At 47.4% G+C, this 18,596-nt stretch overlaps 1 protein-coding gene across 1 annotated transcript in view; it reads left to right on the top strand.

Moving 5' to 3' along the window:
• Positions 1 to 634: 634 nt before the first annotated feature.
• LOC149371762 (gamma-aminobutyric acid receptor alpha-like) overlaps positions 635 to 18,596 on the top strand; it is a 75,414-nt gene continuing 57,452 nt past the window's right edge. The window contains exon 1 of the mRNA XM_089566052.1: positions 635 to 1,062. The gene's annotated coding sequence lies outside the window, so the exon portion shown is untranslated. The remainder of the gene's footprint in view (positions 1,063 to 18,596) is intronic.

Raw genomic sequence — 18,596 nt, 5'->3', positions numbered from 1 at the left:
ACCCGCGTAGCTATCTCATTACACGCCGAAGTAACTCATCAGCACTGCGAGCTTGTTTTCGCAGTTTTGTGCGAAGAAGTTTTCCACGAAAACCACGATCAAACCGGTCGCGGTATACATATATCTCCACTGAACGTCCGAGAAGAAACTATGACCATCCGTTATCTTTAATACCTGGAAACATCAAACTTGCGCGCTGCGCCGCTTGGTGTCCCAATCGAACCGCGACGCAAGTAGTTTAAAATATATATATATAAAAAAAGCCACAACGCAGACGAAGAGAAGAATAAGGCAAAAAGTACGTTCCGAGATATAAACAGCAAAAGTGATGAAGAGTGAGAGTTTCCAGCGACGTCCACCGGAGCAGGATTAGCTGGAAACGTTCTTTTCCCACCTTTTTCCCTCGCGCCGAGCGGAGGATAGATGGAGGAGTGGGCGGTGTTGGCGGCGCGACGGGTTTTCGGCATCTTTGGGGAAGGAAGAGAGCCGCTGGGGAAGGAGGAGGGTAAGTCTGGGAAGGGAAACGGGGAGTTGGGGAGCGAGAGTTCGGCCGATGGGGAGCTAGCTCTCCTCCGGGGCAATCGCCAGAAGTGAGGGTTCGGCGGCTGCCGGGGCGTCCCAGTGTTGGCTCCACGGGCGGAGCGTCAAAGTCGCGGCCGCCGAACTCCACTTAAGATGGACTTCTTTGAACCACCCTGAGAACGCCGCCACTGCCGTCGCCGCTTCTCCGAGTCGGACGCTCTTCGGGGAAGTTTTCTGCATGATCCGGTCCTTGTAAATTCTATATTCCGTTCGCTACTCTTATCTATCGCCTTGTCTGCAACTTTCTTTTTTTTTTTCACTTCGCGGATGACTTTCACTTAAATGTTACAACGAGCCGGCAAACTTGCGCAGTCGCTCGCGCATTGAGTGTAAGGGCAGAAAAGATTCACTGTTGGAGTGTACGTGAAACGCAGCCTTTTCTGATTTGCTTAGCATCGGTGTTACGCAACCAGCGCTGGACGATGGAACGTGTGGCGATCTGATCGAGTCGACAGAGGCTACAAAGAGGGACTGATAACCGTAAGTGCATTTTTGCTGTTCACGCTTCTTAGAAACGAGCAATTTGAGTAATTATTTTGTGTTATCTTTATGAATGTCATTCATGGTAAGTCACCCGATGCAGCATATAATTGAGTAGACTGCTATTTCGACGCCGTAAATGCTTTGTAACACCGGCAGTGTAAAAGCGTACACTCTTGATGTCTCATTCAACGCTCAATTTAAATGATGTTATTACGTGACAGACAGAGATGATTCAATAAGGATACTAAAATTGCGTAATCGAATGTTGCGGTTAAAAAAAAAGCGTGTCTTCTGGATGACGCGTCAGGGAAAATTCGAAGCTGTTAAATATTCGCAAGGAACGATCTAGACGGCGAAGCTTGATGGCATCAAATCTGCATAGAAAGGTGTTTGTGCATTAATATTAGCTGACGAACACACAGCACGAGCTTGGCGGCCCTAAGAGCCCTTTGTTGACTAACATATCATTCCGTACCATTCGTTCGTAAAGGTGAACCGACGGTGCACACTTCTTCTCGGAAAGTGTTACTAGCGAGAAGTGCGTTATGATCTCCAGAGGTATTCTAACATCAAATATTGGGGGCGCATTTGCTATGATTTGTTTCAGGAAAAAAGAAATTAGGCACGTCTATACTGAGTGATCAGTTTGTGTTCGAAATTATTCTTTTAATTGTTTTTTGTTGGTTCTGGGATGCAGTAATACGGTGTTGAATAAACTAGAAAAAAAAAACGGCATTTAACCTGCTGTGAGCACTACAAAAGTGAACCCGAGGCTAGAAAAAAAACATAACACATATGATGGTACTTTTGAGGCACTCTGCACCCGAGACGGATAAGTAGCAACATTAGGCTGAAAGAAGGCAAAAACTGGAAAATTCTAGGCTAGTAGAAAAAGTAAAGTAAGGTATCAAAAAAAAAAAAAAAGGAAGGGAGCTTTAAAAGATGCATGCTACGTTGTATTCCGTGAATAGTCCCTCTCGAGCGTGTAATGACCCCAAAGGGGGGGACAGTGCTACAGTTTAAGAGATTTTCATCTTTTTTTCCTGTTTTAATCTACGGGATGGGTTTTAACGCCATGCCTGCTGCATTATTATGATGCAAGGGGCGACGAGATGCGCATTCCGCGTCGCGCAGGTTCTCCCACTTGCCTACCGCTTTGAAGCATCTAATTAACATAGCATTTGCTCGCCAGTAGATTTGCATATTATAAAGCTGCAGTGAAAAGATTAATGATGTCCTCTTGCGTGCACACTCTTTACCCCCCATCGCTTTATTTTACCGTTGTGTTTTTCACCTTCTCAACTTTACGTTCGGCTTTCTTGCACGCTGGAAGGCTGTGCAAAGGTGCACGCTTTACAGGCGCTGAGGGGAGGCCGAGAGGAGGACAAACTGCGAGGACAGAATAAGAAACAGCGCGGTAGGAAACGGACACTGACTCCAATATTTTATCATATCACGAAAACGAGCAGTGCGCAGTAGGCTAATTTTATAGCACAAGCTAAGCTTCGGGATAAATTGGCTGTTTTCTCTCACAAAGATCGGTTCCGATTCCGAAAGTGGAGCTCGCGGGAGTGCAGCATTATTAATCAGCAACGCCTGTGTCCTCTAGTCACATGTGCCGCTTTATTTGAAGCATCGCGGCGTATTATGACGCGGGTGAGAAGGCGACCTTAAGATCTTAAAACATGGGCGACCTTAAAACCTGAACAGGAATTTCAAGAGATAAGGAAGCCAGTATGCCATTCCGCACTGGCTCATTTCCACAGTAATTTTTTTCCCAGGAACTAGCACAATACATTAAAAGACTCAGAAGGGAACCTGTTATTCTGTATTTAATTTTTTGTAGTGTTTTGAGTGGCTTTGTGAGGTCCTTTTATGAGCCAGCGTATTCAAGGATGTGTTCATTTTATTACTACTCGTATGCTTTGCGCACTATAAAACTAAACGCGGCTTATGAGGTATGACCTCAGTGGAGAGCTCTTGGCTAACGTGCTGAAAAATTTCTTGACAAGACCACTTTTTCATTTTTTCAATTTGCAGCTGCGGTCGCCATGGTCGGAAATAAACTCTGAGACTACCTATACCCACCAGCAGAACGTCACAGTTGCTAATAAGCCGTGGCGGCTTTTGGAAACGCAAGAAAAGTGTAGTGGGTGTAAGCAAAGGACTTCGTTTCGGTTCTCAAAAGCTACGAATGACAGAGCTGGGAGCCGCTAACTAGCGTCAAATTACATTTGGTATGTATATTTGTTTTCTGCCCGACGACCTAGACCCGCATCTGGGTTCGCAATAAACCGATAGAAGGTTAGGCAAATCCCAAGAATGGCTTTTGGAAAGTGGGCTCTTAACACGACTTTGAAGGATAGTGCAGGCGCTTATAAATATCTTGCATGCGCTATACAGATCACTCGCAGCCGAAGAAACTCCCTTTGAAGCTTCGTGGCATTCAAATTTTGTCCGAGAACTAATTAGCCTTTAGCTGGCTGTGATAAATTGGCACGAAAAGGAGCCTGTTCGTGTGGGTTTCTTCGAAATCCATGTCATTTCATGAAGAAACTTATGATTGGTCGTACCAGTGAGGAAACGTCCAGTGTTGCGAGCAGATGTTCGGCCTAATTAGCCGTCGATCAGTAATGACTTATCCGGGCGGCTCATTTTGTACAAGGACACCAGTCGTGTAATGTATTTCCATTAGTAGCTGTTGCTAATAATCTTCGCCCCTAATCCACGTCGACAGAGCGCCGCGAAAGTCTCCGGTTAAGTTTGAGCATGCGAACGCAAGTTTCGGCTTTGGAAGTTGTTACATCGACCTGGAAACCAAGTCTGATTAACGAGCGCACTTTACGGCTGGCTACATCCAGTTGACAACTTTTTTGCCCCGAGGAAACAATGCGAGCTGGAAAAGACAGTCGCAAACGTTGTGTGCAGGTTGCTTTGCGTCGACGAATTGAGCTTATTCTCTAAAGCTGGCATACTATTTAACGCTTAATAAAACGGACTCCGCGCTAAACTGGCTCTCCTCAGCGTTTACGACGTGGCTCGGCTTTGAAGGTGGCATTGTGAGAGCATCTGCATATTCGACGACAGGTAATGAAGGGATTATGACGTGAGTGAAGGCGAATACGAGAAGCTTTTGGCCCTTGCCCTGTCTTTTCCGTTTATATCCGCTCTTTCCTTCCGAGAGTGACCTTCCTCGCCTTTTTTTCTTCCTCGCTCACTCAGTGATTAGGCCGAATGCCGTGTGAGCGATTGCGCAGTTTAGCTTCCATGAAAGTGGGTGCTGCCAGCAAGTACGCGACATGTGGATATGTCGCATGACAGCCAGGGCAGTGTTGAGGCTGGGAATTGGGTTAGTAGCTTGTGGAGCCTCCGCATGCGTTTTCATTACCCTACGATGCGAATGGCGAGGGTAGACAACGTGCCATCGGCTGCCGTAACTGAAGGTGCCTTCCCGGATGGATTCGTGTCATAATGAGAGCGTATCATGTTTCAGTTTGCCTTTTAGACTGCGGTGCATTTAATAACGGGATTCCTAGGCTGGGCTGCTTAAATTTCTTCATTTTAAACCTACGAGCGTCTCCGATAAGTGAAAATACACCGCGCGCCACCCGGTGAGTTGCAGAACAATTTCAGAAGCGGGAGCTCTGTAATAAACTTTGAACCTACAGCTTCCCTCTGCCCTCCGGTTTAGAGAGCTCTACCAGCACATGGCCGAGTAGCACACTTTGCAAATGTGTTCGCTGATCCAGACTCCCGCCAAACAAGTGGTGCAATCCGTGATGAGCTCTCCGCATTCACGCAAGAGGTGAACCTCCAGTGGTCATTCACAATGGGGTCTGTGCTCTTTATAATCATATTAAGAATTGACAATATAGTGCGGTCGTACTATGAATTCTAAGAATGCAGTGCCGTTGTTCATCACGAAAAAACGCGCTGGAGCCCGACGATCTTTGCAGAATCGAAGATGGAATTAATTTGAATACGCGGGTGTCGATGAGGCATATTTATTGTACGCAAACTTCATGTTTCCAAGAACAATAATTAACTCTGCTGCAAATTGAGATACCTTGGAACAGTTGAAGCATTGCATTTAAAGCAAAAGGCTGGGACTGCTGACAAGTGGCGTACGCGTGCTTCATGAGAGCGTCCTGATCCATACCGCCCGCGCCACCACCTCGATTCTGGCAAGACTCGAGTAGAAGATTTTGCAGCATGTCCCGTATAACCAGTACCTGGCACCCAGTTCTTTTTAATCGTTTGTTCACCCGAAGAAACTTTGCGCATAGAAATGATTCGCCTGTATACAGTTGACAAGAAATGGCGCGAAGCTTCTATGACTACAGCATCCAAAAGCTGACGCGTTAAAAAAAAAAATGTAAAAGCATTAATTTGAGTTAAAGTTTCGTGGAGTAAAAAATTTCCGCAGCCGTGCTGGCCTTTGTATCTTTACTTTCCGGACACACCTCGTATTTAGGACACTTAGGTCCCCACAGTGGAGCCTTAATTGCAAGCGGTCGACTGAAATGAGTGTTGGAGCCTGTAGAGAACGTTGAAAAAAAAAAAAACTTAAACAGGCTCATAATTAGTTGCGACTTTTCTGCATATGCAAGCGTCTAGGCAAGAAGCGAGCAGTTTTTGGACGTGAAAAAAAAAAGGAACACCAATGAATACTGCTCATATTAATGCAACACAATAATCTTTTAGGAGAGCACTAACCGGGTGCGACCAATGGTTCGAAATTTCACACGTAGTATGAAGGCGGATAACGTTGTTTGCCCAGCAAGTCATGAGTACAACACATTCAAACGCTCCAGGGAAACGCATTTTTTTTTGGGGAAGCAAAGCGTGACATTGTTGTAATCGTAGGGTCGGATTAGTCAAATAAAATTAGCAGCTGGAATATGTACTATCAGCGTCAAATGAAATGCGAACAAAACACCTGAAACGCGAGCACAAAAAATCAAGCATATTAGAGGCTGGAGGTGAAATACAGGCGTGGGCTATTAACATTTCAGAAGAGCGGTCTTTTCGGCTTCGATGGGAAAATCAACTGGTCATGTATTTTGTCTCCCTAGTATAATATCTCCGAGTCGTGCTGTTCGCGTTTCAATTGGCTTGTTCGCGTTTCAATTGACGCTGATAGTACACTTATAAATACGGCCATTGAGACGACAAGTAAGGCGGCTTGTGTGACTTGTCAGTGCAGTGGCGAGTCGAACCTCCTTACGAGGTGATACCTAAGGCTGCGGTCAATCATGAAATGAACTTGCGCAAGAAGACATACGAAGAGCTTTGCGAATCTGACAGTGAAACTTGAGAAAACGTTTTTATTTTCTCGTATGAGCGTTTGTGATGAGCCAGAGTGCTGCTTGTTGACCATCGAGTCTGTTCAACGCTCTCATTACCTACCAATCGCATAGCGTAACCAAGTTATCGATGCTTCTTGGATACAGCTTCTGCTAGGAGGCATTTACATATATTTAGCCCATTCAAAATGTTCGCACTGGGCATGCAGGGCTCCCCCGAATTTCCTACTGTTGAAAGTATTTATTTATCACTTATTTCGTATACTTTCAGTACATTAGAGACGGGAGCGTTTGCAGGCACGCATAAAACACAAAACAGAGCTGACCTACTGATATCACAAGTAACGTAATGTACACAGTAAAATCAACTCAATAAAGAAAGCGTTATTTCTGCTGAGTGGGGTGTCGATCTTGAAAGAGTGATATGTTTGAGATAAAATGTGATGCAAGCAGGGCTAATTTCACTTCGCAAGTGTGGCTGATGAAGATATTTATGAAACAGACCGATACGAAACACTCAGAGGTAGTTGAAGGCTCGACTGCATTTAAGATAAAATTGTGGATTGTTGACAGGGGGCCTCAAAACGCTCTGAGCCGACTCAGGCTATCAGGGGGAGTAGTGGAGGTCTCCAGATTTTTTTTGACCACCTGGGGTTCTTTAACGTGCGCTGACGTAGCACAGCGCACGAGCGTTTTTGTATTTCGCTTGCATCGAAATACGCCTGCCGCAGCCGGAATTCAACCCGCGAACTTGGGATCAGCATCCGAACGCCATAGCCACTGAGCCCCCGCGGCGAGTATTGAAGATACACTGGTTATTTTTCTACAACTGGAAGAAATGACGCGGACTGATTTATTTTGAATGAATTTGGTTTATTGGGGTTTAACGTCCCAAAACGACTCAGGCTATGAGAGACGACGTAGTGAAGGGCTCCAGAAATTTCGACCACCTGGGGTTCTTTAACATGCACTGCCATCGCACTGTACACGGACCTCTAGAATGTCGCCTCCATCTCGAAATTCGGCCGCCGCGGCCGGGATCGAACCCGTGTCTTTCGGGTCAGCAGCCGAGCGCCGTAACCACTGAGCCACCGCGGCGGGGTATTTTGAATGAATGAATTATGTTGTCTTAATGAGGATCTCATACAAATGCGGAGCATTCAAATTATTGGTGTGGTGTACCTTGGTGCTTCGTGCCGATACCTTAACGAATGCAAGGCCACCGAGGTCACATCCTCGGTTTTTTGGTTTTAAGACGCCAGTACCGGTCTTAGCAACTCTGATGGCACGTCGTGAATACCAGGAGCCAGGTGTATGAAGCGACTTTTCTGTTTCGAACTGAACCGCGTGTGTTGTTGCGGTAACAAGAGGCCGCCTTTCAGCGCACGCAGCTCAATAACATCGACGAACCGGGGCGAGTCGAGAGAGAAATCCTCTCTACGCGCTTCGGGCGATCCTCTGATTTTCTTCGTGGCCGCTGCGGTAGCGAACAAGGAAATACTCTCCAGACCCGTAATGGACTGGGATACAACCTGGGACGAGCACTGAGTGGGTTGGGGACAGAGACTTGGATGCCCTGGGAAGAAGTAAAGCCCGGGGCGATTTCCTCAAATAAGAAAGCGCGGGTTGCGCGCAACTGAGAATAGAGGTTGCCTCCGGCGATGCATTAAATGAGATGTCAAGAAGCTTTGGCTTGCTGGGGGCTGCGGGGCCGAAGGAAGGGTTTTGTAAATATTGAACCACTGACAGCTAAATAAGGGCGCCCATCAGCGAAAGCGAACGAAGAGCGCGCATTGGCGGAACCTCGCCGAATACAGTTTAGCCTCGCCACACGAATTCAGCTTGTGGCAGCGTGTGCTAATGTTGGAAGTGTATACATAATTCTTTTCTGTGCAGACGTCTAAGGAGAGATATGCCAAAGCGAATAGAAAAGCTTGCTTTTCTGTGTGGGTTGTGTTTCTGCAGACAAATTTGCATAAAGAGTTGGCTTAAAGCTCAGCGACTATCCTTTCAGTTACACTTTATTCTAGCTCTGCTCGAAAACTGCCAGGCGAGTCCCTCAGCCATCCACGCCGCCTATGTGCCTGTAATTATTGTGGTGAAACGTAACTTATAGAACTGGACGCGTCGATTTTTTTCACGTGACTTATCGTTCATCTGATCTTGCAGCGTCTCTGCCGGTGTCAAACTTTCCCATCAACTTGGGCCTTTCTCCGCGGATGTGCCAGTGGTCGTGTTCAAGATCCAGCTTCGATGCCGCGAACGAATTTGCATCATTTGCTACTCTGCTCGCTTTTGTTCCAAGCAACAGGGCGAAGCACGTTTTTCAGTACGCACCAACTAGCGCCATCTTTTCCCATCCTTAGGCGTTACGACCTCGCTTTACTGTAATGCTAGTAATTCGAAAAGTTCGACGGTGCAAGACCAACCACTGCCAGCACTCGCGAGCTTTCCTGGCGGAACACATGTGCGGTTGATGCATGCATAATTCTCCTCTCGAGTAACGCTAGGCCGCCATCCTGAGATATTACGTTCGGTGATTCTCTCTGATGCGTGCTAGTAGGCTCCGGTGGCGCTATTTTTAAACTTGGTACAATGAGGGGCTAGTAGCTAGACACGCCTCAAAAAATGCTGTTGCGATAATGCGGGTAACGGCAGGTGAGTTGCATACGCGTATGGATTCCGAACGCTCCGGAAAGCATAAAAGTTGTTTCGAACGCAACAAATCCATTAATTTTGTTACGCTTTCGGAACAATCGTCGGTACATCAGTGCAGGGACCAGCAGAAAGGGGGGGGGGGGGATTTAAGGCCTAGACGTAATGTTATGCGAATAAAGGCGAATATGCTTCAAGTGCGTCGGCATGTCGCGGGCCCAAAACTATAATTCCTGTTTTGATAATAGCCGCAAGCTTTTTCGCCAGCTCAAAACTTTAAGCAGCCGCCGCGGTAGCTCAGCGGTTATGGTACTCGGCTGCTGTACCCGAAGGACGCGGGTTCGGTCCCGGCTGCACTTCGATGGAGGCGAAATACTAGGGGTCCGTGTACTATGCGATGTCAGTGCGCGGTGAAGAACCCCAGGTGGTCGGAATTATCCGGAGCCCTCCACTACGGTGACCCTCATTGCTTGAGTCGCTTTGGGACGTTAAAGCCAATTCACCAAACCAACCAACCAAAACTTGAAACACCGTTACTCTTAACTTCAAGAAGCATCGGAAGTCGGGATTTCTTTCGCCGACCCCAGTAGCAAACACCGCCAGAACGGAACAGCCGCCTTGCTTAAAATTTTAACTTCTAACGAATAACAAGAACCTCTTAGCATCTGCAGAAAAATATAGATAGTCAGACCTCGCGCATACGCGTGTCTTCTAAGCAAGCATGCGAAAACATAAATGCGGAGCTGGCGTGAAATAAACCATCAACAAAGATGCGTGGCAGCGTAATGCGCACGCGGCAAGGACGCGTCTTTTTCGATCACCACTAGTGCAGTGGAGGCAAGAGGCCGGCCTAATGTGGGACCGTGTACCAATTCGCACGAATATATCGGCGCACCCGCCCTTCCTATTTGACGCTGTTTTTTCAATTTCGATCGCGATCAATTCACCCTGCCGGTGGGACGAGATTGAAGTCGTCCTAAGCTAAGATAAATACTAAGAAAACTCTAATAAACAAACGTGAACAGAGGTAGATGGATAGAAGTAAGGGGTGCAATCTCTTTCTCCTAGCCAGTCTCTCCCTCCCCTCCTTCTCAACGTGGATTTCTTCATCGTTCGGGTTTTCAGATCCTTTTGCAGCCTAACAGGTTGCCGCTTAAATTCTTGCATAACGTATCATTGCGCAGTTTATTATATTTTTTTTATGCTGGACAAATGAGTCTGAAACAAGCTTAGGTAAACAAATTTTCGAAACTAGACTCGCGTTAAAGAACAGCAGAAGAAAACTAAGCGAGTCATGGCGCGTACAAATGCGGTGGAATGGGCCATTGAAACATTGGTGAAGTTAAAATTGCTTTCTTACAAAGGCATCCGCCATTACATCGACGGTACGCCTTTGATTCGGCTAACTCGCACCCCTAGAGAGGCCACTTGTGATAGAAAATTTGATGATGATGATGATGATGATGATGATGATGTCCTCATTGTTAATATGTCCGGTGAAATGCGTCCTTCTGCTTCAGGGCGCATGGCTAGCGATGCAGCTCGATTAATTAAACTTGGTAATAATGACGAGGCTGGGTAAGTGGTTAATTCGTAGCCGTGCATGCCGGCGGACGCGTTTACACGGCATACGTAAGTAATGTGTGACGAATTCCATGAGCGAAATTGATAGACTTAATGTGTTTTTTAAAAAGAACGCGTTATTTGGGGGCGCATTGGTCGAAGGCTATTCGCCCGTGGCTACTGCACTCCATTCGAAGGACTGTGCGGAGTGAAGGGACCAAGGAAATTTATGAACCGCTACCCCATTTCTCGAGTCAGCTGTGCAGCAGGTTGAAGGCAAGAAGGAACAAAAAAAAAAACAGACCATGGATCAAAAACTGCGACACCGACGACGATATGAATCCGAATCATTTCTTCGCATTGCCTTCAAGGGCATGCTATTAAAGCAAAGATCACGGACGATAAATAGAGCGCTGCGGCAACTCTGGCGTGGCTGATACGTGAGCGCTTTCGGCCAGTAGAGATGAGAGGGTTGATGGATTGGCGCAGGAATCACTGGCGCATCGCAATTTCAAGCTGGAATCCAAGAATGCGGTCTCAATTCTCCCCTTTTTTTGGTCTTCGTTGAAGGGCACATCGTATCCACTTTGCGTCTGGAAAAGATTGTGCAGACAGTCTTCTTGAATGCGGAGCGTCTATCGGGACAACCTTTCACAGTCTGCTGTTTGGTATCTGGCGTCGATAGAACATAACGTTATAATAAGGGAGTAATTACTCGCTGACATCCACCCAAGCGCAACCATACGGCTACAAAGGAAAGCTATACAGCTTTCTCAGAAACTTCGCAGTTAAAAAAAAAAAATTCGTCCTGGTCCGAGATTCGAACCCGGGACCACCGCTTCACCGGAGCAGTCGCTCTACCAACATAACGTTATCTCGCTCTACCACGTCGCTCTACCAACATAACGTTATCGAGACTGGAGTAGAAGAAAAAAGTAACCACAAAAAGAGGAAGGTAGAATAGAGGGTTACCGATGTGGCCGTGGAGCAGTAGCAATATCATCATCATCATCATCATCATCATCATCATAATCAACAGCAACAACAAGGTTAAGGTACCATTGATGGAATACATGGAGTTTCATGGGAGATCCCGTTATCAGGGCTCTGCCCTCACCCTGGCGATTGTACTTGAACCCTGGTGTCACGCAGCCTCGGCGTTAAGTGTAACGAAAGTCCGGTTAAAATGACACAGTGACACGGCTGTTGACGCATGCTGCGGTATCTGTGTGTGCTTTTGTGCGGCGCGAGCGTTTCGTCCGAATGTGTGTTTCACTTCGTCTTCATCGCGCTCATCTGGAGTTATCCTGGCGGGTAGATTACCGGGCTGCAATCTCTAATGATCACAACAGAGTGTCTCCTCCTACGTTAAGAAACTTCGTGATATGTGCTCAGGATGCATCTCTTATACTCCCATCCTGCAGCTTCACTTAAAAGTGGCTTTGATGGAAACGTGGAAGCGTGCGGCTCGCCGAGTTTTTTTTTGTACCGGGTAGGGAATAACAGGCGGCATGTGTCGCTCGTGGTGTCCGACATATTTGAAATTGATTCTGAGACTAGCGACAAGGAAGCTAAAACTATATTGAGTAAGAAACAGACCAATGCAGCGAATCGTGGCCGCTGTGCTAGGAAAAACCGGTGTATACTTGACGACACGGTAGTGATGTGCACATGTGAATAAGAAAAAGGACCGGCTAAGCTACTCTTACGGCTCAGCTTGGCTCCAGTTCAGCGAGAGTATACACCCAACCAGCCAGTCGGCTGCGTGACACCCAAATGGCCCTTTGAGGCGGCACTGCCAAGCGATGTGCTTGGCGTAACTATAGAGGTTGTTGATGTTGCGACTGAAGGAAGGATGAAAAGTGCCCCGGCCTGTCCACTGGCTGGCGCTGAGCGTCAGTCCCTGCCACGTACAGACAGGTGAGAGTTGAAAGAGGTGTGAGAGGAAAGGTCGAAAGAAAAGGCGCGCTTCGCAACAACCGTGTCCGCCGAAGCGACGGCGCTGGCTTTAGCAGCAGATGCCCCAGTGGCGAAGAGCCCTGGTCGCAACTGGAGAGAGCCCCTAGATCCCAGCCCCAGGTCGAGGAGGCTCTACTTTACCCCATGTCACTCAAAAGAACGCGCAAACAAGTCCTTCGTGTAACTCACGTTTAAACATTGAGTCAAATTCAACTAGAACAGCGGCAATACAGGCTCTAGTAAGTTAAGTAAGTTAACTCCACAATTAGTGCAAGTCTTTTACTCACATTTTTATGATTAAACAACGTAAACGCAACACCGGATGATGGCTGGCGCATCGCGCCAGAATAGTCGCCGGGTTACGCTGAAGCTTGGCTCGGGCTCCATAAAACGGCTATCGCCGTAAACGTCATAAAAAATTACGTGTGGACTTCCCTGAAAAAGCTTGGGCACGAAATATAATAACACACACGTCGAGGGCCCACGCAAGAAATCTGGGTATTTAGTTCAGCATCTCTGCGCTAACGCTGTGGCCTTAGAGGCCATAAGAAAAGTGTCATCGCACATCTGTGGCCTCGAAGTGTCTGGGTATGCTTTGATCAGAAAGCGTTTCATGCGTTTTCATATTCTCGATGAAAAATTAAGACAGGTAATACAAACATTTTTCTTCGTTCTCTTTTCGCTGTAGAAAGCAGACTTGCGACTTTGGCCAAGAAGAGTCAATAACAGTATTCTTCTCCAGGTGGCTGTGTCTTTAACGGTATCGTTTGTGAATTTTTTGAGGCACACAAATGAGTTTCAAGCTAAACCATACGTTTGTGGTATATCAAATCTGATGGATGCCTTTCACGCACCTCGTATAGCAGTATTATATAGTACGTCTTAGCATTAGCAAAGTCTTATACTACTCGTAAAAACGTACTTTTCTTGTTTTTTTTTTGCTGCTCAAGAATATTTCGGGAGTGTACACAGCCTTTGTTATAAGTAATGCTCTCTGTTCTGCAGCAAATGTCACATTGCTGTTCTACATAAATATATGCCATGATTCTCATCCCAGATATCGGTTTCTCTGGACGCCATTACCACTACCACCCGCGTCCTCCTTTCTCACCAAACTCTCCCCCCCCCCCCCCCCCCTTTTTTTTTCTCTCAGGTTCACGATTTGTTTTCTTACATCTGTATGTACCTTTCTACAGAAGCATCGGAAAGCGCTATTTATGTTTGCCACGGGCATGTCTCCACTTCTAACTTTAAAGCCCGCGGGCCACATTATTCAACCTGGAAGCAACGTTCATTCGAGCACGAAATCGAGTCCCTAAGTCTGCTATCGACAGCGCACCGCTGTGCGCGACGTTTGTCGATTGAAAACGTTCGAAGGAGGACCAAAAGTGAGATATTGCATTTCGCCTCCGTTTTTTTTTTTTTTTTTTTTTTGCGTACCAGCGCATTTTCTGTATACCGGTATCAACACAACTCGCCTACCCCGCACGCGTTGCCGAACAAATCTCCATCGCGAGGGCGAACCGAATTTCTGTCGCGCTTCCTATATTCCCTTCACTCTCTCATTCCGACTTTGAGAGTGTTAGCTTTGCGTTTACGACCGACGCACTTGGTGGCCGGCTACCGAGGTGAGCTAGAGTTCTATTCAAGGCTGCAGCTATTGAGCTAGTTTTTTTTTTGATCACTTTATATACGTTCTGCTTACTAGTACTTTGCATAAGGTAAAATGACATAGGTATCTATGTAACCAGAGGAATTAACGGTAGTTTAGAGCGTAGAAAAAATCTGCATCGCACTGTGTGTCACGATAGATTTATGCCAGGAAGACTGAAGCGCAGAATTTTATTGTTCGCACATGCCGACGTGTTGAATAGTTTGCGGCGCTTAGGGGAGCTCGCGCGTGGGCTAAGAAATACGAATAACATGTAAGAAACGTAATTCGACACCAGATGGACATAAAAGAGCACTGATCATATTTGCGCAACTCCGCACGGGGACGCAGTATTCCGAACGATAAAGTAAATTCCAACACGTGGGAAACCATCCATTACAATGTTGCGTATCTGATCGTTTCCACCATTCATGCGGCCTAGTGACAGATAGCCGTGTAGGCAATGAATCAAATGAAAACTTTAGGTATGGTGTAGAATATGTGAATTAGTGGTTCACTCTGTAGTACCATACTTGTGTGCAGCTAGCGGAAGGTATTAAAAAGGTTTTAGTTGGTTTTAGAAATGTTTTTATGCCGCTGCGGTGCCCTGGTGGCTGAAGCACCAACCTCGCTCGTGGTACTTGCGGGGTTCGATTCCCAGTGGCGTCACGTACCCAGTGTTTTTCCAGTGGGTAGAAGCTTTCCCCCTGCGGTATTGCTTGGCTTTCTACGGAGAAAATGCTTGGAAAAATAAAAAAAGCAATCTTTGACTTCACCCTGTGCTGACTGAACATGTCAGCCACGAGGCTGGTTGGCCAACATGCCCTTGCGCCAATAAACGTGAAATTATCATCATCGTCAACCTAATCCGCGCTACTGCGTTGCCATAGGAAGCAAACTGCAGCTGCATTTAAGTTTCAGTTTACAATTCGGGACCATGGTATTCCCACGCGTGGTTCAGGGCGTCTGAACGGAGAGAGCCGCAGGGAGTTGACGGCGGACGTCGGTGACAAAAACGCGACAGCAAATGTTGGACAGTCGCTTTGTCTTTCTCGCCTCGCGAGCCCCGCGCTCCCGAGTGTCCAGCAGAATGACCAAGATGAGCGCACCGTGTAAGTATGTGGCATTTAAATCTCCTCAAAATCTCTAAAAATTCGTTATTCGTTTTCCAAAATTCCTCGGCTCTTATTTATGAGGCATTTGAGATAAGTCTGGATGAATTTTTCTCCTGTTTGGCTCTGCACCAATCCCTGGCCAATCCCTTATCGTGGGTAAGTGCCATCGCTTCAGAGGCAACAACAACAACAATATTTAAATTAGCACAGTTCATTTGCAGCTGGTGCTCCGAGTTAAAACTTGGATGCTCAAAAACCGGCGGCATGTGGCAGCGGATACCCGAACTGACGGCTTACCAAAAACTGCTGCGCTAGACAAGGATTGCCATGAAAGTAGGCGAACACGCGAGAGGAATCCTGCATCCAAAAGCGACGCTTCCTCGAACTTCGGCCTCTACCGGTAGGACATGTGCGGGCCCAACTCCTCTCGGGTCACGAAAAAATGCGGTCGGTGAAAGCAAACAAGCGAAGCGAAGGGGGTGACGACTCTTCGGAAAGGACTGCGGATCGAACGCTGGCTGCTACGCCCCGCTAGCGGCAGAGCGCTCCGGCGAACGAAGCTTCGCTTTGCTTTCGCTCAAGTGGAGATGAGAAGAGAAGTGGAAGCAGCCTACTCCCTGCTCTGCAACAAAGGCGTCCCATTAGACTGGCAAACACCGGGGAGCCTGGAGCGCTGCCTGCAAGCGTCCAGCCAGGTACGCTTGCAGGCGCTCTGGAGGCAACGCCTTCCTTCCTTCGCCGTCGCTGGGACAATAGGGGCTACAAAGAGCCCGGGGTCACTTTCATTCCACCGCAATCCATCTGCAGGCGCGCAGAGAAGCCGGACAGCTGTAGCCTCCTTGTTGATTGCACCGGACCACTTGTCTCTCGCATGACAGGACGCTTCTTCTGGGAGAAGCAGAGTAAGAGGAGTCCGACGTCGTCCCATGTGCCATATGTTTAGCTTGCACCACGCAGCGTCCTCCCAATCAGATATGCGAGACTTTTACTTAAAAGTAAGTCGTGGTTGGCCCGTGCTCGTCGCAAATTGTTCTCGCGTGCGTATGCTGCTCCGCGTGTCAGGCTCCGATTAGATGGAACCGTTCGCAAGGCTTCAGAATTTCTGTGAGATGCCACAAAACGCAGAAATGAAAACCACGAGAAGAACGATATAAAGGGTATACAAATGAGATTCCATAGCGTAAAGGCAGCGAAGATGGACGACACAAGCACTAACTTCCACTAAACGCTTTATTTGGCGCTTACAGGGCTAATATACGTAAAAGCCAAGTGCTAGAGGGGAAACACACGAAAGGTTATCAGGATGACAGTGTGAAATTTGACAACAGACGTCTAAGGATTAAAAACAAAACTAAACCAATTGGAACCCAAGCAAAGCTAACCTTTATAAACCCTGCGAGCGTCAAATATAGCGTTTAGTGCAAGTTAGCGCTTGTGTCTTGTCCCTCCGTTGTTTTTGCGCTATGGAACCTCATCTGAATTATCCTCGAGCCCGCAACATCGCCCTTCTAGGGAGTATACACGTATGAAAATTTTTAGAATAAATTTATTGAACCAAAATGCTGAATGGACCATGGCCCTTGCATATCTTACCTTTGTGTTGGGGTGACGGAGCCTAATTCAGCTCTGTAGCTGCGCCTTGCGGCGGAGTCTAGAACAGTGTCCAGCGTGATCTTGCTTTCCGGTGGTCTTCCCGTCGGATGCGTCCGTTCACAGAAAGAACGTCATCGCTTTTCCTTCGAAGTGTCACGGACGACTGACAGCACTGAAGCACGGGCATTCCCCCGGCAGGTGTGCCAGAAGTAGTCATTTCTGCCAGCGGCGCATGCCTTCTGTGGATCAACGCACATTCGTGTGCGGCGTGGAGCTGTGCTGGGACGTGCTCTGTGGTTCTCATGCGCAGCTTGTTGAACGGTGAAAATTTTCGTGTTCCTTTCGCTGATTGTGCACTAACGAAAGAGCGCTGCTTTTGCAGGATTGATTGCCGTACACGTCCGAATCAGTTGTAGGTGAATTGTTTAGCTAAGTGACGGTGTCCATGGGGCAAAGGGCCGTCTTTCACAGGGAACATGGTACTGAGCAGGGTTTTCGTGCTGTCCTGAGTTGCAGTGGATTTTCTCCTCTGTATTTGCGTCTCGTTGCTAAGCACACCTACTACGTAGGCTCCTTGGAGCGAAAACAACGATGTGAAGTTATTGAATGCAGTCGCAGACTGAAACAGCTCCTAATTGCGCTCGCATCCGTATACATCGGCGACGAAAACGCGAGAGTGTGCTTTTGGTGCATTGTATGCTGTGTAAGCTTCGAGAAGTCTTCAAAAGCATGCGATGAGCAATCGCAATCTAAGGTCTTTCAGTCGACACCACACAGGAGGGAATAACTGCGCGTGCGTTTGTCATCAAATGGCACGTCGTACTCTCGGATTATCACCTGTTTGTCTACCGCGCAGTATGACTGCAGATAATCGACCCTGCATGGTAACTGACTTTGCAGTGGCCGTGTCGATTTCTACGTACGTGAACTGTTTCTTGTAGGCTGTAAGTGGAAAAGAATTGGTGCACGCACCGCTAAGCTGTAGTCTGTCGCTCGCCGGCTATTGCTGCCGGCAAAGAATTCCGCATAATCTCGACAAAAGCGCAACTAGTCGAACGTCCATCTAGAGCAAGTGGATGTACAGGGTTGGTCAAAAGTTCCCAGGCCACAGGGTCTGCTTTTGAGTGACATATCCTGCTGCTTATGATTGCAACAAAGATATCAAGGTCTCAGAGGTGAGAATGGTACTTCTCCTATCCTCTATAGCGATTTTTGGCTTTAGGCGTGTCGTAACTGCCTGACTATATCGCTCTAAAGCAGACCCTGTGGCCTTGGAACTTCTAACTTACTCTTTACACACTGCAGAAACTTAACTGCGCGTGACATCTGTATGTTACAGCTTTACGTATCGAGCTAGCGCTCGACTGAAAGGCGCTACAATCTGGCCTTGCGCGTCGGCGCCTTACGTACCGCGTGTGCTTGCGCGATGATCTTTTTCTCTTTAACGAGTCCAACGCGAGGCTTCGTATGCGTACAGCACGTCCCAGATATTTTAAGCGTTTGTGACAGAAGGCCCGAGCATCTAGCTTTACGGCACTCAGCGACGGCAGAATCAGCACTCGCCTCGGACGCCATGACAACTGTGTGGCCACATATGCCCGCACAGACGCCTCGAGCAATGTGCTCGTGAGGGCTTTTCAGTAAACAACACGTTTCAATCAATCAAGCATTTGTCAAAGCATACCGACC

This window comes from Amblyomma mixtum, chromosome 1, assembly GCF_055824585.1.
Source record: "Amblyomma mixtum isolate Tamu chromosome 1, ASM5582458v1, whole genome shotgun sequence".
Taxonomy (NCBI): Eukaryota; Metazoa; Arthropoda; class Arachnida; order Ixodida; family Ixodidae; genus Amblyomma; species Amblyomma mixtum.
Note: the sequence above shows the minus strand (reverse complement) of the source record. Positions and strands in the feature narration are given on the sequence as shown.